This window comes from Lathamus discolor, chromosome 3 (assembly GCF_037157495.1).
Source record: "Lathamus discolor isolate bLatDis1 chromosome 3, bLatDis1.hap1, whole genome shotgun sequence".
Taxonomy (NCBI): Eukaryota; Metazoa; Chordata; class Aves; order Psittaciformes; family Psittacidae; genus Lathamus; species Lathamus discolor.
In genome coordinates this window covers 13,686,084-13,711,740 of record NC_088886.1, presented here as the reverse complement: position 1 = coordinate 13,711,740, position 25,657 = coordinate 13,686,084, and the positions used below count along the sequence as shown (strand labels likewise).

Sequence of the window (25,657 nt, the reverse complement as noted above, 5' to 3'; positions counted from 1 at the left end):
TATTGAAAGATCACTGAAAGAATCAGTCTACTGAACTGATGATTTCTGTATAATAGTGCTGTTGTAACTATGATGTTTTGTGGATATAAGAGAGATGATCATCATACTTCTAGCTACTGACATGAAAAATGTAAAAGGGAATTATTTCTAGCCTGTGTGAAATGTAAACTAGATTTATCAACTAAGTTATATGGCTTGCAGAATGACTTACACTTTTTATGTGAGTTGTACATAAAATCATACATGAATCTGGTTGAAATACCAAATATTCACCATCCAATAATCTGCTGACTGTGAAACTCTGAACTCTGTTATGGTTTGGATCATGAATAAAGAGTATGTTTAATTTTACTTCTACCCAATTCCCCAAAGAGCTGAAAACAGGGTAAAGTTAACTATTTTCTGATACCTATTTGCTTAACACCAATCACCTTACTTTTTTTTTCTGTTTTACTAGCTGGTGGTTTTGTTTGTGCTTCCCCCCCCCCCGCTTTTGCATATCCCTGAGTTTTACAATCCAGGAATCCTGGAAAACAAAGCCAGTTCTGGAGCTGTAAAACTGACATTTACAGTAGAAGTTTGCTACACCTACTTTGCTCAAAAAGAACTCTCCCACAAGAGAACAGAACATCTGAATGGCATCTTCAACACCTTGGCATATCTAGTATAACTGTAATCTAGTGCCAGACACCGAAAGAATTAATTACCCAGTACCTTAGTACTGAAAACATGATTATAACAAGCAGATAAATGTCATGTACACAGACATAATGTGGTAACAACTTTCTACTTTGATAATGATGTAGATTTGAACTGCAGTCTAGAAGCAGAGATCATGAGGGTTTTCCTTTGCCTTCCTCTGTGAAGTCTACCTCCATGTGGGGATGGGGGTGGGAAGCAATTTTTTTTGTGTGTATTTTATGACTTCTTTCTGTTTCTATCCTCAGTATATGTTCTACAATATGGGAAGGAATTTGGAAGAGAAACGTTTCTCTTTAAAAGTACTTAAATAAAACTATCTATTTTCTGTAAATCAAATATCTTTATCACCATATAATTTTATTTTTATTATAATGTATAAGGTAGAAAATATGACATACTGCATATACTGATATGAAATGCTGCAATTTTAGGTTAATCCCTGAAAGAAAATATAGCTTGGTAATGAGGTTAAGAATGAAAATGTGCTATATAAAAAAAACCCTTATGTGATATACATTTCAAATGCAGTTTTAATCAACCCCTTATGGAGGAGTGTGAAATGTAAGTAATAAAAATGACATACAGCTCATGAGAGTTTTAAAATGACATGAAATTATTTTCTAAAAAAAGGCTGGATAGTCTCACAACTAATGTTATTGGGCATGAGGTATAAACTTTCCCAGGAAATTGATTTGGGCTGACAGTTGTTGGTACCAGTGATTTCCAAAACAACTTCTCCATGCTTGTCAGCAAAATAAACTAACACAAGTGTTAGTATAGGTGTCTTGAAACTTATTTTTTCAGTGTTGTTATAAAAAAAGCTAATTGAGACCAGACAGCACACACAAACTCTATAGATCATGAGTGTGTTGTGAAAGAAAGAGGATTAGAAATTATTATAGGCAGAGTGATAATTTTAAGGGTTTCTACTTATTTTAATAAAGTTTACATATCAGTTCCAATTGTAACATTTGAAATCAACAAGTCCCTCTTACAAAAATAAGTAAACCCTAGCATACTTATGAACAAATGTCAAGTAATGAAGGAAAGGGTATTAAATAGATCATTTTATTACCATGACTGTAGCTAACACTAGGAGCTGGGCTTCTTTTCTGACAGAGAAAAAGCCCAACAAATTTAACATGACAAAAGATAAATCAGTGCTCTTGAAAAGCTATTAAGCCGTAAGTGTTAATTTCCCCTTAGTTAAATCTTTGCTCCATCACCTTGTTATATATGAAACATTCCATAAAAGTGAAAAAATGGTGCTTTAGAAATATTGAAGTCACAGCTTTATGTCTTCTTGAATAGGTCAGGTTCTTAAACTTTCAGTAAAGGGTAGCTAAATGCAGCTGTCTTTGAAAAAGCTAAAAAAAGACGACACACATAGTGCAGTACAGAGAATCTGTGAAAAATCAAGAATACAGACATATCTCAAATAGATCTCATTGACTTTTAGAAACACTTTGAACAACAGCTGTAGCCACTGGGGTGCTGTAATGACATACCCCATTATATAATGTAACACTAAGTAAATGTAGGAGTGGAAATTTAACAATCGGACGCTTAATGGCTGCAATTATGGCAAAAGAATAATGAACCTATTAGACAGAAGAACTGGCAATTACTCTAAAGCTTATTGCAATACAGCTGTGAAAAAAGTAATACAGAAGCATGCTTAAAAATGGTTATTAAAGGGGGATAATGCATTCTGTTTACCTTGACAGAAGCAATTTTTCTTCTGAAATGAAATGGAGCTTTTTGGCTATCAGACATGGGAGCTCAGATGTGATGGATCCTGCTATTTAAAGGCAATGTATTTTTAGATATGCTTTTCTAGGTATAAATGATGTCTACACTAAGACTATAATGGCTAGATTTATCAGCCAACAAACAGACAGAGGAAGATGTTTAAGAGCATGCATGAACGAAAAAAAAGCATGCAAAAATTTAAGGTACCCTCTGAGCAGTCTTCATGAATGGAAACGTTAAATGTTAGTTGTCTCCTATCAAGACAGATGAGGTGTGAGACCCATTAGCCAGCTTACAGAATTCCCATGTTGGGATTCAGATATAATTTATTCAGTTTGCTTAATTTTCAGCTGTACACATCCCAGAAAGGGTATAAGCAAACAGAAGGAAGTGTGGTATAGATGAAACAAGGAAAATTGTAGAAGAAAACCTCAACTGTTTTGTGTGGAAGTATAATGTTTGATTATAGCACCATATACTTTTTTAAATTTCAGCTTTCTTTAGACTGCCAGAATCAACAAATAAGGGTAGAAAGGCCACGAAAGTGTTAGTAACTGGTACAGGATGTGTTGCTTGTCCACATAATTGGCAATCTGACATAAATTTAGAGGACAGCTGTGACAACCTTGTCCAGGTCAATGATTTATCTGGTGACTATGTTAAGCATTGTGGAAAGCTGTTTCACACCAAGTCATGGCAGTATTCCTAAAACACACGTCTCAAGGCTGACTAATAATCAATGTGTTCATCAGCTCTCTACTTGATTCAGTGTTTCATAAGGGATTTATTAAATACAATGCAGCTCTCAGCCATACATTCCATCAAAGAGCTCAAAACTTAAACATGGATCTAAATTTGGATGGCAATGACTGCAACTACAGAAAGGGCCTCAGGGCCCATATCTTATCATTTGATGCAGATGGTTAGAGAGAAATAAAGACTTGCCCTTAAAGGGCAACGAAAATAGGATCAACAAATTGAGAAATAGAGTCTTAGAAGACAAAACATGGAGCCTTATGAATGGCTCTGTAAGGCCAGGAACCAAAGTAATCAAAAAGTTATGCAGTAGCAAAATTCTCATCAAGGGGTTTGCTCTAAGCTTGCTTACATCACAGAAATTACTATGTACAAAAATAGTTTAATCTTGGCTTTAAACAGCACGACTGGCAGTCAGTGTGTATTTGGTTCAGGTTCTGGGACTGGCTTTGGCTGCTTTATGCAGCCACGGCTGCTCAAAACAGCTGGAAAACTGCAATGAGGGGCTATAAAAGTGTTCCAGTTTGCTCTAAATTATTCAATAGGTCATTTAGGCCCAAGGCCAGTACATGAACATGGGTACAGAAAAGCGGCTTTGAACTATGGCTGTCAGTTTCCTGGTACAGGAATTAATTTTGAGAATGAAAGGGATGATGTTGAAATTTGACCTACTGACTTAAAAAGGTTCCTGTTTAAGAGCAACATGAAACAAAAAATCAAGCTATTCATAATGTGTATCAAATATCGACCTTGTACTTTTTTGTTACATACTTTGGCTACTCTATGGAGCTAACTCATTAGTATACACATTCCCTGCACACCTGCCTCAGAAAATGTTAGTTCCTGAAATAAGCCCCCCGATCACTGCGAGAGCAGCAGGGCTAGCAGCCTAGAAGAAACACACTTTTGAATCTTAGGAATGGGGATCCTACAGGCTATGGCAAAGCACGTTTCAGAGACAGAAGCAGAGAAGACAACTAAGGAGTTCTGAGGTAAACACAACCTTGTATTTCACGTCCAGAGTCAGAATTCCATTTCTTCTGGAATGCAGGCTTTTTATTTTTTCTTAAAATACATAAATATATATACTCACAGATGACTTGTGGGTGCTATAGTATAAAAATGCAGTATAATAATTCCCCTGAAAAAGATACTCTTTACTTTGAAGTATAACATGAAGTTAGTGACACTTACACCATCACTCCTTAAGCATGTCTGCCAGACAAAATGTCATGATACTATAAATGATGTCTCTTTTTCCACATATGCTTCCATCGTGTTTCCCTCTTCTTTGCACAAGACACTGCTGTAGAGGTTTTAGACCGTACTTACCCTAGCAGTGTAGTGATTACATCACCATGCAAGTTATACTTACATCTTTCAATGTGCATGACTGTTTTACTGGTGTCTAATTATTAGACTTCTCTTCAGATTTCAATGTATAAGTGGTGTCTCTGGCTGGAAAAGTAGTGCTCTCACACATTTAACCCAAGCATGACTAAAAACGTAACTTTCAAAGAACAGTCTGTTTGATTAGTGTTGATGCATGCATCAGGCGCTAGTAACAAAGAGAAAATCCAAGAAAGCCAGTATGAAGGAAAGCAGAAAATCCATGCCATGAAAAACTGCCATTAAAGCAGGATGTTATCCTCAGTTGTCATCTGCTGAGAATATATTTGTTCATCAAGTAATAAACAAACACATCCTCAGGTTCTGAGCTTTGAAATGATACTACAGAAAAGCGCATTGGTACTATAATCAAGTATAGGCCACCATTTGGTTTATGGCAAATAAACCAAACGGTATTAGTTAACTTTCTCTGGAAAGAATGATTCATTGCAGGAGAGGCAGTGTTTCAAAGACCTTCCTTCACACTTAGCTCCTCAGAGATGATGCATATTGCACGAGACTAGAGAAGAATAGAGACTGTCTTTGAAGAAACATTAGCATGCAGTGCCATCTTTTAAATGTTCTAATTGCTGGTATTCAGCATTCGTATGAGTAAGACAGCCTGTTTATATAAAATTTCTCTTTCTTGTTAACTTCCTTGTTCCTCAGAATTTGCTGAGAGGAGTTTGTGCTTTTTCTCTACAAGCTGTACTCATCTGGGTGCCCCTGTGCTCATTCTCCTTCAGAGAGAAAGCCCTTGCTCTTATACTTCCTGAAAGTTCTTAAAGTATGTGTGCTTTTTGCAGCATGGTTATCTTTCAAATATTACAGAAAGTCACTATTAAAAAAATCTAGGTATAATACAGAAGGATAATGCCAGACCGGTTCATTTGAATCTTCTTGAATGTGGTGATAGAATTGATTTCCTCAGGATGACTATTCTATACAGCTTCCCTTTTCGTCTTCTCTCCACCCCCACCCCCTCACCCGTTATTCTCATTCTACATCAGACCTTTTTAAATGAACTGTAGGTTTTCCTGGTTCATTTAGCTCCATCTGTCTGCTTCAAATATGGTTTCATTATGTGGTAGACTATCTACAAGTGTCTTCTTTCTACAGTAAACTTTAAAATTAAATGTGTTAGCAGAGTATGAGAGCTTGCTAACCAAGGATTTGCCTTGTTTTCCTGAGAGGTTCCTCTCAAAGGAAAATTCTCTTGTCACAAAAATTGCACAAATTCTGCTTACAATGTCAGGACATGTCAACTTGGTGCAGCAAAATACAGAACAGGTCTCTGTATTAGTGGCAATCCAAGGCTAGTAGCAGCCCCATATAGATGTAGTAGCTTGGATTTGGAAACAAAATTATGTTGATCAAGTGGTTCTGTGACCAAGTAAGAATTCCTGCTGTGGTACTGAGAGGATGAAGTGTTTTGAATTCAAGCTGCTTTGTGTACACCTATGTTGGTGTTTCTAAGCTGCAAGGTAGAAACTCTACAATCTAAGAAGCATCTGTCAACATGGCTAAAAATGCATACAAAGGTGCATCTGTGAAGACCACAGCACATATTGAAGAAATACTTTAAACAGGCTAACTGGAATGGCCACATCATTCTTGCCATCATGTTCAGTAAGAGTGGGAAACATCAGCTCTAATGGCTCTGTGTGACAGACATTCACAGGTCTGGTCTGTAATAAGCTAAACACACCCTGACACCAGACTACAGCACCAAGTTCTTAAACTGAATAACTTTTAAACCCCTGAATTCTGACTACTTGGGGAAAATAAATATGAATAATTAGATCACATGTCTTTAATGATTGTCTGGGTTTTTTTTTTTTTTTAGACAGTAAAATATAACTCTGTGCACTGTTACATTTCTTGAAAGTGCAACTAAGCTGTATTATTTATAAGACAAGTGCTTACTTGCTTAGCTTTTGGAAATCTGTGCTTTAGAACTGGTCTGACATCTTCATAGTTAGCACTGAGATGCTGATGTTTTAAAGAAAAAAAACAAATCATGCCTCCCCAAGACTCACAAACTTGAAGTACATCTGCAAACATCAGAAAATGTTTAGAAAGTTTGGGTAAACTCAAATTTCATGTGAATTGTTTATCCCTAATTTGCATGCATGAGTCATGTAATTGTCAATGACTTATGAAATAGGGAAGCAGGTGGTAATGTCTGCACACTGGGTTATGAGAAGAGTGTTCTAAGGCAGGATGTGTTTCAGTCTGCAGGAGAATTACTGTGACAGACTGAATTCTTTTTGGTTACCGGACAAATGGAATAGATCTGAAAAGGCAGTTTAACAGGCCAGGAAGATAAATGCTCTGCCTATGTTAGAAAGTCTGTTATAAGAAAAGAAAGATGATTTCTCAGATGACAGATGTGAAAATATTGCAGGCTCAAAAAACACAAAGCACTCTGAGGGCTCCTATTATAACTAGCTCATCCAGAGATAAGACAGTAAGAATGATCAGAGAGATACATTTGCAATGAGGGGAGAAAAAAAAAAAAAGTCACACCCTCTTAATTCTGCCCAATGGCCTCATTAAAAATAAAAAATAAAAAATTCACCACCTTGTTATAAAATTGAGATCCACTGTCTATGTTCCTCCACTCTGGCCCAGGCTGTCATATTGCATGGCATTTGCATATTCACATCAAATTTATACTGCTGCAGATCTTTCTAAGCAGCATTATACTGCAAGAAGTAATGTACTAAATATCCAGTAATAGAGCATCCTGCGGACTAAAAAAGAAGAAAAGGTCTATATTCCTCCAAAATATTGTTTTGGAAAGTGTTAGACTCCATAATTATTTTGCACTCCTGGAATGTTTCTAACCACTAGTTTTTACATGCTGCTTTTTTTTTTTGGCTGCTAAAAGAGCAAAAATGTTGAGACCAGTGAGGTGGGAGTTCGGCTTCTCTAGTTCGTCTGAGGATCAGTTCAGAAATTAGCAGCAGCATCATAGCTAGGCATGGATACACATATGATGTAGTTGTAAATCCTAGGAAAGCACTGCATCGTATTTATAGTGTAAAATTCTCCACCTGTCATAAAGTAAGCGATCCTTTAGGCTTATTGACAGACATACATTTCAGATTACAGTGGACAGAATTAAAGTTCTCTTAATTACTAGATCACTAGAGCAGAGTAATGAAATTTAGGAATAGCACTGCTAGTTGCAAAAAATATTCAGAAGTATTCTGACACTGAGATCAGCATTTCTGACTTGTCCATTTTGAAAGATGATAGCTCTGTACTGAAAGCTAAAGGCAAATGTTTTGTCACTGGCTTGTTGCATGACAAGCTCCATTTAGGACTAAACCATCTGTACTGTGCCAGGAGATAGAAACCACGTAAAACACTACAAACTTAAGGGTCATCATGGGATCTCAACTGTATGCATCTCTTCCTCACTGCAATACAGCTTCCTAGTAGTAAAGTCTTTGAACGGACTCTGGAAAGAAACCTGCATGGGAAAGAAGTGAAACTCTCCAGTGGTTTGCTCTGAAAGCTGAGGTTTGTCTACCTGAACACTTAGCTTGGGGAACTGCCTGAAAAGTGAAAGCCATTTTATTGCAACTGGTAAGCAGAACTAGCTGGAAGAAGAAAAGGCAGGAGGTATCTATTTGGTCCAAGGGTGCTAAGCAGAATGAGAATCAAAGGTGAAGCAAGATCTATCAATGAGAATTTTCTTGGTTTCAGACTGCCAGTGCTCTAAGGTCTTTGAGTGAAAATGTCCCAAGGATTAAGAAATGCTTTGCTAAGCATGCTTTTGTCATTATTACCTCAATACCAGTCCATGAACATACTGAAGCTGCCAGGCTCTCTGGTGCTGTCTTGTCTTCCAGTGCATTAACAGATCAGTGCAAAGCAAATTAATCAAGTCCCATCTTTCCTTTATATGTTATGTCTGTTAGTGAACAGGTTAACAAAGCCAATTCACATCCAGCAATGAAAAGCCTAAGAGATTCTAGCATTTGTGAAATGTCAAGTAAATTTGGGTGCATATGTGCATATTTCTAGACACTGCAATACCTTCAGGCTTGAAAAATAAGTAGGATCACAACAGCAACAGGCTTTAGGCAAACAGACAGAAACCCCACACTCCTGTGGTGGTTATAAATCTCCAGTTCCATACCTGCCAAATTAAGTATCATCCTTCTTGCCACTATTTGCTTAATTTATGCATACATTCATCTAGGAACTATAAGCCTGAACCTATAAAATAATCTGTATGAAGTGAGAATTCAAAACACCAAATTACTAACCATGGATGTTCAATCATCTGCTTTGAGCTTTTATTTCCAGTTTCTTCACAGACTTCTGTGACCAACATGCATGTGTAAAAGCTATTGTAACTGTGTTTGCAGCAAGAGCAGCTGCTTGGCAAATAAAGCATTCCTTGAGACAAGGTGGTTATAAAATTGCATACAGCTCTATAGCTTTCTGCTCTTAACTACTGCTTAGAAATAGTCCTCTTTGATTGTCATTAAGAAATTAATTTAGCCAATTATGGTACTTGTTGCTGGTTTATATTACATTTTGCAGATTTCCAGTTTAGTGCCACTGAGATGTAAACTTCCTCTCCTTCAATACATTAAGCTAATGTACTACCACATTAATGTAATCAGATGATCACAGCACTTCCCACCATGTGCAATTTACTTTTATAGTGATCAGTGAAGAAGTCATCAAGCTTCAGTTGCGCTGTCCACTGTAATAACAATCTCCTTGCTATGTAGTTTTTAGTTCATTGTTATAGTGCAGTCACACTTTCCATAGAAAGAGCTGGTGGCTATGTGAAAATATAACCTGCTGAATACAAAAGGAAAGTTAGCTTTTATGAAAAATGTATATTTGACATATTAGGGAGAGGTCATTTCTTTCACTATACAAGCAAATACAGGAAGGACAAACAAACTGGTTCTGGGTGTGCAAGGCCTTCTCCATGTGAGGATTTTCTCCCCTCAACAATACTACTAGCTGTTGTGATAATGTATATGACTTTTTCTTTAAAACCTTGACTTATCTGTATTCTTAGACCATCACAGCAACAATTTTTCACTACATGTGTATACAAAACTGAAACCCATGGGATCTCAAAATTAGTTCTATTTTTTCTGTATGTCATGATATTTATGCACCTTTAAACCATAATCAGCTCCTGCATGGAGTCACGGGTGTGCAACACTGAAAACGCATCACAAATATTTTACACTGGAAATTAAGAAGTTTCCCTTGTTAGAATTAGCAGAAGGAATTAGGTTTGAATGTTATGATAACAAGAATTGAAAATTTCATATTTTTCAAAGTTATGCATGAGGTCACATGGGAGAGAAAGTCCAAAAGAGGGCTCACTGCATATCAGCAACTTGTTCAGTAGTGTAGTCAAATCAGGTACTAGCTCCAAGAACCTTTAGGCTTGATTTGGAGGCACATGCTTCCTGCAGAAGCAGAGTGATGGAGCAATGCAAAGAGGAAATGCATAATAAAATTGCATAGTTTGTAAAACTCATAAGATTATCTTACAAGCTGGTTACATGATATATTCTCTTTGAAAATGTTATAGATAAACTTGTGCCAGCCGCAGTCCATCAATTTTATGAAACGATATTTAATGAATGCAGCAGATTCCCATGGCATAGGAATAACTACAGAACCATCATGAATAATGAACATAATGACAGAAATCTACTTCCAAGCACAGAACAAACTACTGACTGCATCATCAGATTAAAAACAAAAAGAGTGACTTAAAGAGTTATTTGCAAATATCATTCTGTAAACAAATTTGAATATAAAAGCCACACAGAGTTTGTTATTCTTCAAATTTGTATAAAGAATTTGTCATCTCTGAAATGGCAATCCATTCAAAGTACAAAGGCAAATGTGCTGAAGGTGCCAGTTTGAAGTACCAGAAATACCAGAACTAGGGCAGAATACAGCTGAGTGTAAATTCCTGCTCAAAGTTATCCTCAAGTGAGTGATCACCAGGGAGTAAAATGCTTGTGCCTCCACTTCATAGAGATACTCAGGAACAATAGTGCACTTATCAGTAATCAGTACCATTGCCACTGTACTCCAGAAAATTGTGTTTACAGAGGCTTATTGCTTCCTTTATTTTACTGTCCCCAATTGTAAGACAGACATGGATCAAAAATGGTGCTCACCTTTCCCCAAACAGAAATAAAAATACACAAAGAAAATCCCCAAATCACTTGCCTCCCCATTCAGACAACAGTTTGAAAAAAAAAAAAAAAAAAAAATAGATTTTGTTTTTGTTTTCAGTTACTGCATACCATACTCAGGCCATTATCACATATTGAAAGATTAGTCAGCTGACAGTGTGGTCACCTGGCAGAGTTGGCTCAGTTTGTCCCTTTTTAGCCATATTCAATCTGAGCCTAAGAAAGGGAAAGTCTGAGATTGAACCTGCCAGTGTTAAACCTTCTCAGAAAAATGTAGATCTATCATCTTGCTGCATTTATCACCTCTTTGTCTGCCTCCTCAGCTCCTCATTAAAGGGGAAAATTAACTCACAGCAAGGAGGAGGGTGAAACAAACATCCAAAATGGGATGACAGCTTCCAAAATACTTTGCAGATAGGAGAGATGCAGCTGCCACAGCAGAGATGGGGTGATAGTAACACTTGAACTCCATTCTGACAGCTGCTTAGCTCCACCTTAGTGCAAATGCAAATAACCCCAGGACAGGACAGGTAATCTGGGTTTGTCTCCTCTGTCTTCTGAACTAAACCTGAGCTGCACTTCAGTGAGAATCTGGGATCTAGAAGTTCCTCCCTGCTGTACTATAGCACGATAAACTGCGATTTTTATTATGTAAAAAAAGGTAAACAAAACAGTAAAGACTTGCCCTAAAATACTGAATATAAACATATTGCTGTCCTTGAAAAAGAATTATCAAGAGGAAGGTATGAATTTATGACACCGAGACAGAATAGAAAAACTGGCCAAGAAGGTGAAGGAATATAAAGAAGTAGGAGGCAAGATACACTAAATGAGTGATGTGACTGCTGATTTGAATGCAGAAATGTTGTTTACATTTTTAGGGTGACTAAGATATGTTTTAAGGGATCTCAGAATTAATCAGAGGCTTACTCATGCAGAGCAGTGTTATGCATGGAGCTTAGTCTCAGTAACTCTGCTTCTCAGTGGCTTTTTTAATGTTTCAGGAAGCCAATTAAAAAACACAATTATAAGCAATCTGGTTATGTCACTGCATTTCCTGGATGGTAAGTCTGTAAAACGATGCTTGGACTTTGTATAATTGGGCGTACAGATGTCTCCCGGAGGAACCGTAATGTACATAGAAAAGATACATGGGTTTTTGTTTGGGTTCATTTGGAATGAGAAGACACAGCCCTACTGCAAAGCGTATTTGTGAAGCTGGGAAAAAAAAAAAAAATAAATGAGGTTGTTGCCATCTGGCTCTTTCGAAATGATCCCTATAGAGATCTGTCTCTGTCTATTTATACCATATCCATTGTCATCATATCTGACTGTCCTACGAGACAGCACTCTGGGCAAGAAACATAGAAAATGATACTCTGAAAATTATGGAGATGATTCTCAGTGAAAATTGGCATGGCAAGATCAGTGAATGAAGTACCTAGTTTACACCAAATGAGTATCTGCTCTTATGAATGAGCTGCCTGTTGTTAAAAGATTTTAGAAATTCACTTGTCATGGCTGTTCTTGGTCTTCTCATTCTGTCTTAGAGACCAGGAATAAGGTGAAATGGATTTTTGCTTTCCTCTTCTGATAAGCATTTCTATGTATGTACAAATGTAGCCCCATTCACGCCAGTATTCATGGACCCTCTCTAATATGTATTTGTGTGTCAATACATTTACGTAAGAAAAGCTTATATATCCGCCTATGACATTCTCTCTAAGAATCACTGCTAAGAGAAGCTTAGAGGTGCCCTGAAGAGAGAACAGTTAAAGATATATAACTGTAAATAAAATACAACTACTATATAGCTAACAATGAAGGTGGGTAGGCAGTATTTGCTATTTCATATCTTAATTCATTAATTCAAACAGAATACCATGATGCTCTTCCATTTGTAGCTCGTGCCTGTGTATCTCCAACTGCCCTTACACTTTATACAGCTGTCTCTCCTTTTTATAAGCCAATAAACCCCGTAACAGGCCCTACCAAGGCTCACTTTCTGATTAAAAACATTGTGGGCATCCACTCAAGGAACAGGTGCAATACCATGTGATTTAAGCATCCATTCACACTATTCAACTGTTAATTATTCACAGGAAAATTCCATGAGGAAGCCACAGGAAAATGTGTTAACAATATCTTAACAACAAAGGTACTAACAAAAGATACTTGATCTGGGGTAAGGAGCTGGTTTCAGCAATTAAAAGGGGCTACATTCAGCCAATGGGTTTCTCCTTTACTCACTTCATACACCACCCAAATAATAAAACTCTTTAAAATATTTGATCAGCCAAAGGGAAAAACCCATGGAAACTCCACTGACATTTTTGGTACAGTAGAAGAAATGCTGTAAATATCACGTATTTATAAGTTAGTGTTCTATCAGTCTTTGTAAACTGTACCACTAAGCTTCAAAAAACCCCAAACAACCCAACCTCAAAAAAAACCCCAAACCCCAAGAAAACCCCCACCATCAACCCTGACATAATCTTTAAAGCTAAAAAAGGGTTCTGAAATGTTGTTCTTTCTTATCAAATCCAGCCTAACACAAGGCAGGCGGCACTGACAGTTGCATTACTCACATATAGCATACTTCTCCCAGTACTAACACCCGGAATAGGGTCTCTCTGCTTATCAATTTCTGGAGACTTTCAAACTGGCTTTCTGTTTATTATCACGGACTTAGCATTACAGCTGCTTAGGTATGTAAAGACAGCATAAAAATTGCTAAGTGTTCAAGTACGAAAGAGTGTCTACTGCAAAGCAACACTGAACAGCTTAATTCTCTCCTTTTTAACTCGACTGAGAACAATAAAGGACAGTTCAGTGCTGGTTTCCGCAACACGCCTTAAACCTCTGCTCACTGCTGGCCCAGCACCACTGCTAGATGTTTCGACAAAACAATACTATGGAAATCCTTGCTAAGATACAGGAACTTTCACTGGGGTGAAGGACTGGTGGGAATGCAAACACCTTAACATAGTATTCTCACTGAACCCTTTCCGGGCCCCACCTCACAGCAAAAGGTCTAATTCTGATGCACGATTTAGTGTAAAAGGGTATGAAATTTAAATCAAAATCAGTCATAAGATTTTTTCCTAGTGGCAAGTCCACTCAATCCTAATTGAAGTAGGAAGTATTCCTAATCATCCACCAGAATTTTCACCCTAACCACAGCTGCCAATTGAAAAACCAAACCAAACCAAAAACCAGACAAATAAAACCTAGTTCAGGGAGTATGAAATAAGAGAACAGTGATAGCTGGCTGATACAGGGAACATCAGGTTAGTGTTAAAATCTTCACAGGACCTACTCTTGGAAAGGCTGTGAAATGTGAGTGTTTATCTGAGCCTGGATATGTACTTACATAGCAGCTCTCTAGTATATTCATTTTTCTTCAGCATTTTGCTACGCATAACTCTTCTAGAGAAGCCTGGTAGCAGATTCTTTCCCTACCTTTCAGCCACCTCTTAGAAGAGCTGCTTCTGCTTTCTATTCTTTAGGTATCACTTCTGTATCTTTTCTCTAATCACATCTAGCTCATTCGCTGGAGGTTGATTTTTCTTTCACATTTACTTCCTCAAGGGAAATATAATTTTTCCAACTACACCATTTGTTCTTTTCTCTTCAAGTCACACAACTATCATTCTACATCTTCCTGTAAAAAACTTTCAATTTTATATAATCATTCAGAGATCAAAATAGAGAATGTGTTTCCTGATGTTATTTTAGTGTTTTTGATAGCTATATAATGACAAGAGGCTTTGCACTATACTTCTCTTGTGTCCTAGTTGGATATTATTTGTATTTAGATCTTGACACAAGCAGAGCTTGAAATTAATTTTCATGAATATTTGTAGTAAAAAGAGGAGATATTTGAAATGATAATATTTAGATTCTATTAACGTGCAATTGACAAGCTTGCAGACAGCAGAACAGAGGCTCAGGAAGAAATGACCTAAGATCCCTGTAGGACTCAACATTCAGGCCTGATTCTCCATGTGGCTTCAACAGAGCAATGCTGATGGACTCCCACACACAGTCTGGGCTTGTTCTCTGCAGTGCTGCTGCACACAGTACTCTTCTTTTTTAACATGTTTGCCTTTGTCTAACTAAAGATTATTTTCCTTATATTCAACAAACTCTATTAAAAAATAAAAATAAAAATCTTCTGTGTTTTAAAGCTCTAAAATGCAACTAATGGACTCTGTGTCAGCCTCTTGGCTTGATGCTTTTTGGTTCAGTCTCCATGTGCAAACTGAAAGACCTTCAATACCTATTTCCTTTCTGATTCATCTCCCACAGATGCATAATATTCCCTAGAAACTCTTCCAGAGATGAATGTGCTGAAGTTTCACTGTGTAGGGGTAAAATACTATATTATGTAATGCTGAATTTTAGTCACATATCAGAAACTTTCATCTGGAGATATTACAGCACCCAAAATGTAATATTCCAACTTCTGCATTCAAGCATCAAGTATTTAACTGCCAAATAAATGCTTTGTCAGCTGGACCCTTGGGACCTCCAGTGGTATCTGGAGCTCACCAGACAATTCTCTGAGTATTCCTTTTACTGGGAATTTCTTGGGGAAGTAGCCCAAGCTGGACTGTGCCTATATAAAAGCAGCAGTCTGAAAGTAAAGCAGTGCTTGCATCCTACATGCGTAGATGAAACATCATCACAGGTTTATTGTCCAACATTCTGCAGCAACAGAGAGGAGTGGCAGGCAAAGCCCAGGAATTAATAAGATGCTTTCATGCATGTATCTATGGGGAGTCTTCATTAACACTAAAGTTGAACCTCTTTAGAGATGGCTAGACAGTTTGCATGGTGCTCCTCCTGGCCCATTACTGATGGTATTTTATTAGCACTGACACCAAGATTTTACTTACAGATAAGAGTTTATGACAGCACAAGTGCTTAAATGAAAGGACTCCACTTCATTAGAATGTATTTTCTGACTCCGTGTATTCTTCATTAACTTTTAAACATTTTACTAATTAGATTTTACTTTGTGAAATGGACACTAAGTAGGATGGCTTTTATCCTGGCTCCTACTCAGTGAAAAAATTATGGGATTGTGGGCAGCAAATGTTAATTGAATACACAGCTGTTGCTGAGTTCTGCTGCTGCCCTTCTCTTCCTGCTGCCCTTTTCCAGGCTGAAGGCTGCCATTATTTTTTCATTCTTTTGACCTCTTACAAGGGGAGCTCAGAAAGGTCAGGCTTCTCTTTCCTCTCCTCCAGATCAACCGTCAGTCCAGACTTCTCCAAATATCTTTCCATAGTTTCTTGTTACATAACATCTCCCTGCACACTTTTATTCTTACCTCTGGTTTATTGTTCTAGTACTAATACATAAAAATTTAGGTGTCTCCAGACACCTAGAAAACCTCTAAAAAAAAAAAAAAAACCCCAAATTTAAGACTTGCCATATGATCAGATAGGAGCAAGAAAGACACCTAAAGCAAAATGTGACACGACCTTCCAATAGTTTCACCAAAATTCGCTTGCTGGCTGCCCTCAGACTGTCTGTGACCAAAGGGGAAACAAGCAATCTTGTCCTGAAACTTCAGAAAGATGTCCATAGGCATGGTGAGCCACTGCCTCCACCTTCCTTTTTTTTTTCTTTGTTTAACCCTAATGACCCATTGGAATCGAAGCTTACATGATCATAGACACTGCTTGTTTGCAAGTCTGTCTGCCTCCGCTTATTAACTTTGTTTTCCACTGGGTAATTTAAAACTAATTTCACAGAAAAACCAAAGTCTCAAATATAGCATGAGTTTCATGAAGCTCATGAAGCTCAGCAGCCAGCTAATAGGAGAGAGTCCCTACTAGCTCTTTGCATGTAGGAAAGGCAGGAGCGGTTTAAATTGTCTCTCATTTGCCCAGAGGTTGCGAGGAAGTAGCAAACAGGGGAGTCAATACACATTTATTAACTGCACCAGAAATCTACACATAACTATAATCAGCCAAAGCATACTTTCTTTGGAACATCAGAGGGGGCAGAGGTTGGCAAAGAACATGGGAAGGAACTCTGGAGCTATCTTCAGAAGTGGTTCCAGTAGAAAGTGCATCTGGGGACACAAGAAAGGGAAAGGGAAAGTGTGGAAAAAGACAAGTGGACACAGAGATGCCACAGAGTAAGAGGATTTTAAGGGACATGGGGGAATCTGGAGTTTAATCAATGGAGAAATGCAGACTACTGAGGACAAACCCATTGCTAATTAGACTTAGTTACTCCCAGAACTAGTAATAGGCTTGTGGCTTACATCCCATCACTGGCAGTAAGTACAGAAACCATATTGGCAAGAGCTTCTTCTAAGGATTCACTCTGACTATTTAGCTTTCTAGATCAAAGACAACATCTCCAAATGAATCTGGAAGACAATGGCGTGAGTGGCCTTATGGGGTAACAAGAAACTTCAGCTTTTATTTATTTCAGTGAAATGAGATGTAGTCACATAACCTTCAAAAGCTCAGGCGAGTCTAGTTATTTCATTATAAATGAGTGTATCAGCACTTGCTCTGTTCAGGTGTCAACATTTTTAAGTTGAGATAATATACAGAATTTTGAAGTAAAACTTTTATTGTGCTATCTTTCCAAATAGCCTGACTCCAGTATTCATACTGTGCCCTGAAAGCATAGGGGTTCCAGAGGACGGTTGCCCAGGCCTAATAAAAGCATTTGTAAAACTGTCCATAGAAATCTCTGCATATGAAATCAAGCTGATCCTGGACAGAAATGGCAATGCCTTTATTAAGTCAAGCATTTTCTTATTGACAGACTTTGGTACTCTCATTAACATTAATAGCACAAGAGCAAAGTCTTGTTCAGAGGAAATACAGCAGCAGAAGAAAGAATGCTCCAGAGAGGAAAATTTCCATGGGTCTTAAAGATCCTTGGCACAAGATACAAATGAGAGTGACTTCTGTGTCTCTGAAAAGTTACCTTTCTTTGCTGACAGAAGAAACACGTCTGCCTCTGAGTCAATTAAATACTGCCCCCAGTCTTGATTCCTATAGCCAACGAGTTTGATTTTAGCTATTCCTCATGCATTCTAAATTATGAACATACTGGTTTTGTATAATTTGGATGCCAATAGCAGTGCTTTGGAAAATCCAAAGCAAACATGTTGTATGAATTCCTCATGTATCTGAATACAATTTGCTTACCTGTTCAACAGAAACATATATCTGGAATAAAATTCAGGAAAACTTATACTTTTCACCTCCCAACTCACATGTATTTTCAGACAAAATATTATTGAGTTAAATGAGACAAGTAAACGTGGATCACCGAAGTAAGAAGGCAAACTTAATCTATCCTGAATAATCTTTTGGTTTCCAGAAGTTTTAAATCTTTAATACCAGAGAAAACCAGTATACTGGCAACTGGGCATACTGGGGTCTGATGGCATCTAAGCTAGTGCTAGTGCCCGTGCCCATTGTACCCATATCAAACATGACTTTAGGCATACTCAAAGGTGTGGCATGGGAGGAATTAAACTTATTCTTTCATGTTTTTATGGCTAGTACCTTTTATCTAGTTAGTATGTAGACTGATCAAACGAAGAGTGTATAATACTTGGTGACTTGTCACACTGGGGCCTTCAACTGCTTGAAATGATAGATTATTTTCAGACAGTTGCTACTGTTCAATTATGCATTTTTGTTTTGTGATGCATATAATCAGTCACCATATCCACAAACACAAGATTTCCCAGTGGGAACAGTTTTAAAGATAGGACTTCTATTGCTTTCATGCCATAGGAAAACAGGGGAAAGCAACATGTTTTCAGCAACAAATATCTTATAAAATATACTTAGGAAATAAGGGTTCAATCCTGCCATTCTCAGAAATTATAGGATTTACTGCTACTGATAGAATGGTTAAGGCAGTATGCTAAATCCAGATCACTTCACATTCCAGGCAGAAAACTGTTTTGAGGGAAAAACCAGGGAGGTTATCAAATTCCAGAACAAAAGGGTAAGACACGCAAACCATTTAGTCAAGAATGAATGTTAGTTTCTTTGATTTAAACATTATCAACATTATTAACCGTTTCTGCGACCAAAGCAGGAAGAAAAACCTGTAACCAGGGCTAAAAGCTCTCTTCCTAAATACTAAAAGAACCTCTTCCCAATCAGGAGGAATGGACAGTTTTGCAGCAGTCCATTGCAGCACCTGCATATCCAAGCCTGTGGCAGAGCCCATCAGCACTGGCTGCAGACACATAGAATGGTTGCAAGCCTTCTCTGGGAGACAAGTGACCTGCACATACCTTCTCTTGGCCCTGACAAATATTCTGTGTTTTAGATGAAGTAAAAAGGAGAGTTGCAGGAAGTTCACCTATATTTGCTCCATGCATTCCACTAGAAGCTTAGATTCTTTTGATATATTAAAACCAGAAATACTTTAAGTCTCTCACAAACTGCAAGATAATTGTTGATATGGAGATGTACAGCGATGTTACATCACTAAGTGCAAATCATTGGCCTTCAGCACGCTGGAGGCAGTCAAAATAGTATCTTAAGATTTCAAGCCTCACAAAATGTAAAAGAGAACACCAAAATACAGATCTAAGCTTTGTTTGTACATCCGCCTCTATTAATATTGTGTAGGAATATTCCCACAGGACAATGAGTATGGCAAAGCTTTGCTTATACATCGCTGCCCAGAGGATACAGAGACAGTTTTTACATTTCAAATCTTTGTATTGCTTAACTTCAAAGTTATTTCCAGAGCCCCCCTGTGAGAGTTAAGATATCATTAGGCTGGGTGCTGAACAGCAGCTGGTGGCCTGATTCAGGCCTGAAGATTTTCCCCTCCCAGACAAGATTTATGTAGCCAACTTCAACAATAACTTTCCATGCAATTCTTTTTGATTAGAAGTATGCTTAGAAAACAGTCCATTAAAACTGAATGAAAGGTCAAGTCACCATTTGGGTAATTACATTGTTTTCAAGAGTGATCAGAGAGAGCTATGGTAACATATTGTGGATTAGTATCTGCCACCATATGGCACTTCAAAATGACAAATAGAAACAATGCATATACTTTGTTAAAGAAGCAAATGGTAAGCAATTTTATAAACGGCTTTACAAAATCAACCCTTCGTATTAAATACAGGAAACCTGTGGGGTATTTTGTTGTGTGCATTGCTGTTAAGTACAGGCATATCTGAGACCATCAAGACCTGGCCAATTCTCTTGCTACATCCTGACTATTTGAAACTATTCCATTTGTATTATCTAAGAAATCTTTAAAGCATCTCTACCCCTAAGGAAACACTTGAGTTGCTTAAACACATGCTTAAAAGGCAAAGCAAAGACATCAAAGTACCCAGGTTGAGTACTTAATCCTGCTGAGAACAGAAAACCAGATGAAATCCTAGAAATCTAAATGACACACAATTTTGATATCAGAACGGCTGACAGAAGAAACCCCAAGTTTTTCCTCCTCCTTACTGCTTCCCCTTTCCACAAGCCTTGAGATAGGCTTAAAACACAAAAAGATAAGGTATTTTTCTCTTACCTCCTGCTTTCTCACTGCTGAAATGCACACAGGTCAGCTCAGAGGTGCTTCTGCAAGATGAACAGCATTTTTAAATGTGGGGGGTTGAGGATTTTTTTTTGTTGCTGGTTGGTTGTTTTTTATCTTCTTTCTTTTTAAAGAGAGCACTTGTATGAACCAGGTCTTCAGGAAACAAATCACAACATGATGTGAATATGACGTCTTCAAGAGCTCAGAGCCATGAGCATTGGTGTGCCTTGAACAGGCCTGGACAACACCCACCTGGAACCCTTGAGCTCCTGCTGCTGGGAGATGTTACGCAGAGATGGAAGTGCTCCAGCACACAACTTTGAAGGACAAGTAAGGATGTCTACTAAAGTGCCATGTCCCTGGCACCATCCTCCCCAGCTGTGGCCAGGCCAAGAAAGCTCTTCCAGGATAACACTTGTCCTGTAGCCTCTCTAGACAGAGTTCTGGGGTGGAAATGGCTGACTGAACTTTCCAGAACAACCTCTGCTGCCCTGGAGACTGTCAACACACCTGAGCAGCCCCAGGGCCATGGCAACTGCCAATCCCGTGCCTCTCTTCAAGACTGACACTTCTCTACTCCAATGAACACGGGTGTCTGGCAGGGAAGGTCCCGCCCCAAAGGCAACTGGACAAGGCCCAAGGGTGGGGCTGGGCTGCGAGGCTGCCTCCTGTCTCAGCCTTTCCAACCTGAGCTTCACCTCCCAGACAGGGATAATGTAACTGACACACACAGAAAGCTCCCCCCCAGAACCCAAACAGCTGCTTCGATCAAAAACCCATAGGAACACATGGTGCGAACAATCGCGTGGAAATCGTGCAGTCTCTCTCCTACCTTATCATTCCAATTACATTCTCCTAATCTACAAAATTGAAAGGTAATGAGCAGTATTTCCTTAAAACACATTAAATAACACTGTCAAAATGCAAATTTATTCATTAAGTATAAATGAGTGTGTTAAATATTCATGAATTGTTGCTTGCAGTATATAATTAATCCCATGGTCTGTGTGTCCAAAAGCATTTAGGAGATAAAGAGTTGTGAAGACAGTGCTGTAGAATGATAACATTTAAAGCATGTTTTTAAAAGCAGAGGTCACAAGCCCTCTGGATCCTAAATTATTACCAGTGCTTATAATTCATTGTAATACCTCTTCATTATGTACACATGCTTTCATGATTCAAGGTTTGCGTCTTCAACACTTGCTGTCTAATAATCTATTCAAGGAAAGAAATACTTGAGAGCGGAAGGTGCCATTAAATTATCCCATTCACTACCGATGCTCTCAACACGGTACTATCCAGATTTTAAAATTCCCAAGGATTGCAAATCCACCCTTGAAAAATGATGCAGTTTGACTCCCGGGCCCTCCTTTCTCTGAAAAAAAAGTGCATTCTGGCACTAATTTGAACCATCACTGGGGCTGGTTGCCATTTCAAATGTCATGAAAGATAAAACAAAGGCTTCGGCACCAGGAAAAGACTGGCCTCTTTCTCTGTGCTTTGTTGTCATTTGTGGACACACAAAGTCCTGTCCTAAGCTTGAAGTAGGAGTTCCCATTGATGCCAGTGAGAAGTATGGCACATAAAGCACTGGGACGTTATAGCTCAATGTCCTTAACTTAAATATTCACTCTTTTCTCCTGTGTTTCTTAAATTCTCACTGATTCCTTGCATGTAATTGAAAATGCTTTCAGAAACTCTTTGTCAGTCTGCTTCATACATTTTTTTTTTGAGAAGAATCTTTGAGGTACTGATGAAAAGAACTGATTTTTTTCAATATAGCTTGAAGAAATAAGAGAAAATAAAATCATTACAGTGTTCATAGTAATTGCTTCCACAATGACTTGATAATCTCAAGTTGCTTACTGTACACAGCTTTCATCTGGCTGTTCATGTATGAACTCTGCAGTCTCGCTTTCTGCCACAACACTTCCAGAAAAACAGTCCATGCAGTGACTTATCTATGATGTTTTAGTGTATCAGCTTTCTACCATGTTATTTTGTGTGTATGTATGCAAATTAAGGATCACAATACGAAAAGTGATTCACAATTGCAAGTAACTCAGCCTGTTGTTCACAAAGAAACTAGACATTTAAGAACTGTGAGGCTATGCTCTGTCAATTCTTAAAATGTTTTCCTTGCAAAAATCTAAGAAATTGTATGACATTTCTGTGCAGACATGTTTTTGCTCATTCAAAGCCAGCAAGAGTATCTCTGCATGGCATTGTCTTGTACTGTACCATGTGGACATATCCTGCAAAGTTTGGTGCTGGAGGATTTTCATTTTCTATATGGTATCTTCAGGAGATATGTTTGCTTAGCTCTCTTCCTAGTTCTGCAGAACTAAGAACAAGAAAGGAATCAGACTTTTTGCTAGGTGACATCACCATATATCAAGTGTCTTTCATCAGTCAAGGCTGTAAATTGATGAAGCAATGCAACTTGTAGTGCATCAGGACAATGAACAGAACATCTTTTCTGAAGTGATGACAAAAAAAGGCAATATGAGACCAAATGGGTTTGATTAGTCTTATTTCAAGGCCTGAGCAGTAGTGCTCGATGAAATATAGGCACTATAGGAATGGGTTTGAAGGAAAAGTTGATCACAGAATGCAGGATAATGTTTCGTAATTTCTATTAAAGTCATCAAACCCCATGGCCAGGCAACTGCAATCCAAACGCTGTTGACACTTAGATTACAAGACATTTGTGATAAATGCTTTTGTTGTAATTAAAAAGCTGTGCAAGTTTACCCAAATGTGCTGTAACCAGTAGCTTATCTCTTGTACCAAGATGAGGACAGACCTCACCTGTCAAAGACAATTAATTTAGATAGCTCTTCTCTGGGCAGGAGAAGTGTTGATTGGAAATTCTCTTGTAGAATGTTCTGCTTTTTCCAGTGAAGACTGCTAGTTGATTGTCATTTAAATGTCCCATAGAAAGATGGACATTTTGATCAATCTTCTAACAAAACAAGCCAGTTCTTAGTGTTTCATTTTTTTGACAGTTCCTCTGTTCGATTTATATACTGTTGCAGAACCTAGACTCTGTAGTTCCCAAATTCTGCCAATCCAGGAGAGAGATGGGAGCTGCTAGCCTAGGGACTAGGCTGCCTGTGGAGCTCTGGTTTCTCTGTGCAACAATAAAAAAAGGGGCCCAAGCAGATGTGTTAGAACAGCCTACATTTTAATCTGAAAACAGACAGCTTTCCCCTGTCTCTGATTCACTCCTGCCCAAATTTCAGAGTCCCTCAGAAGCAGAAGTGTTTTTCAAAAATGGACAGTTAGGGATCATAGCCAAACCAATCTGGGAAAAAGCTGGAGATACAAAAATCATCAGAAAGACTGTTTTCAAAGGAAGAGTAGGTAGCAGTCCAGTGTTCCTGCACAGCCTGGGCTTTTTTTAATATTGAACAGTCAGAGAGCAAGGATCATCAGTGATTACACATTGAACATTAGTGACTGTGCTTCACAGGTGGTTGTCTCACAGATTTTAGACAAGTTTAAGGAACCCTGAATGTTGCTTAAAAAGAACGTCTGCATGATCCTTAAGGATGCTTGCCTGGCAAATGTAGGAAGACGGGAAAAAAGATTCTGAACATGGAGCATCTGTCTTTTGATGCAGGTGAAAGGATGGCACAGTTTGGGTGGTCTCCTGTTCAGTACAAAGGCAAGCAGCCTGCTAGGGAAGAGGCTGAAAATGAATGCTAAAAGGGATTTGATGTAGTAAAACCCAAATACAACCAAACAGAAAAGGAAGTGAGTCGTCATTCAGCATGAAATCAAGATAGCAAACCCAAAATTAGTCAAGGATGTAAAAGTAGTAGATTTTCTATATAGCAGTACTAAAGAGTCTGGGTAAAAAAGGAAAGCAAACAGAATTACCTATTTATAAATTCAGTTTAGGTGGTATTACTGGCAGTAGATAGGAAGAACTGCATACCTGGAACATTAAAATCAATGCTTATAACCTATTTTGTAAAGGTCAAGCAGAGAGAAGGGGAAAAAAGAGTGGAACTCTACGGTAAAAGAGACATAGTTTGTTTTCAGGACACTGGCAGCTCAGAAGCAAATGATCTTGAATGCGATGGATCAATACTGTAACGGATAAAACACTAGATGGGATAGTAGCTGCTGCTGCAAATCACCAAATCATAGAAAAGAGCAGGATGACTGGATACCTTTGTACCTTCTCTAATGTGTAGGAGCAAAAAAGCTGTGCTATCATCTGAGATTTCAGTCTGCCTGACACATGCCTAAAGTTTCATGACACTGGTACTAAAACCTCTGCAGAGTTTTTGAACGTCAGGTACAAACATTGCTTAACCCAAAAAGGGAAGCTCAAAAAAATGAGAATTTTATGTGAAATTTCATTTCACAAATAATGAAGAGATCATAGGACTTGATAAGAGAACTAAATATTAGTGAATATGATAATAGTTTGATTGCTCTTTATGGGTGTAAAGAGAATGAAACCCAAGCAGTAATATGGATAGTGCAATCTTTTTATCAAACTGAAAATTATTGTAAAGGAAAATCAGCTATGAGAGAGAACTGGTCAATAATTGGAAAATACAAATACTCTATTTGATAGCTGCAAAATTGGGAAAGCTGTATGTGATAAAAAAATATCTAGCTCAAGGGGGTGATGAAAGCCTCTGCATAATTGCAAATCATTAAAATTAAAGAAAAAATTGATAACATTGAATACAGAGTAGAAGTAAGGAATCACATAAAAAAATCTTCCAAAAATCGTAGCCAAAAGAAATTTATGGCCAGAAAATTAAGGACAATATTTTTCAAGTACATTAGGAATCCTGACAATGGTACCAGTTCTTTATCAGATTGTAGTGAAAGATTTGCTAAGAGTAATGAGGACAGGAAAGAATTCTTCAATAAATATTTGTATTTGGTATTTAAGGAAAAGACAGACAACTGGTGATGTTCTATGAGGATGATGAACTACCAGGCAACAACAACAACAATTCAACAAAGAAAAACGTTAAATGGAAGCTACTGAAATAAAAAAATATTTGCGTAGGAAACTTCAGATAATTACTATCCAGGAGTCGTTAAAGAGCTGACAGGAATCTATTGTTATTACTGCTTTTTGCCAAGTCTTGGAACAATTGGGAAAGTTCCAGAAAGCTGGAAGAAAACTTGTGTTAATATTTAAGAAGGATAAACTTAATGACCTAGATAATTACAGTCCTGTCAATCTGAAATTGATCTGGAGCAAGGTAATGGAATGGCTGACAGGGGACTCAATTACTAAATAATTAAAGAGGAGAAATATG

At 37.9% G+C, this 25,657-nt stretch overlaps 1 long non-coding RNA gene across 1 annotated transcript in view; it reads right to left on the bottom strand.

Annotated features, from left to right (window-relative positions):
* LOC136010853 (uncharacterized) overlaps positions 1 to 20,815 on the bottom strand; it is a 51,145-nt gene extending 30,330 nt beyond the window's left edge. Inside the window, exons 1-2 of the long non-coding RNA XR_010611033.1 lie at positions 20,613 to 20,815; positions 20,352 to 20,401 (exon numbers count right to left, since the gene is read on the bottom strand). This is a non-coding gene — a long non-coding RNA (uncharacterized LOC136010853). The remainder of the gene's footprint in view (positions 1 to 20,351; positions 20,402 to 20,612) is intronic.
* Positions 20,816 to 25,657: the final 4,842 nt, after the last annotated feature.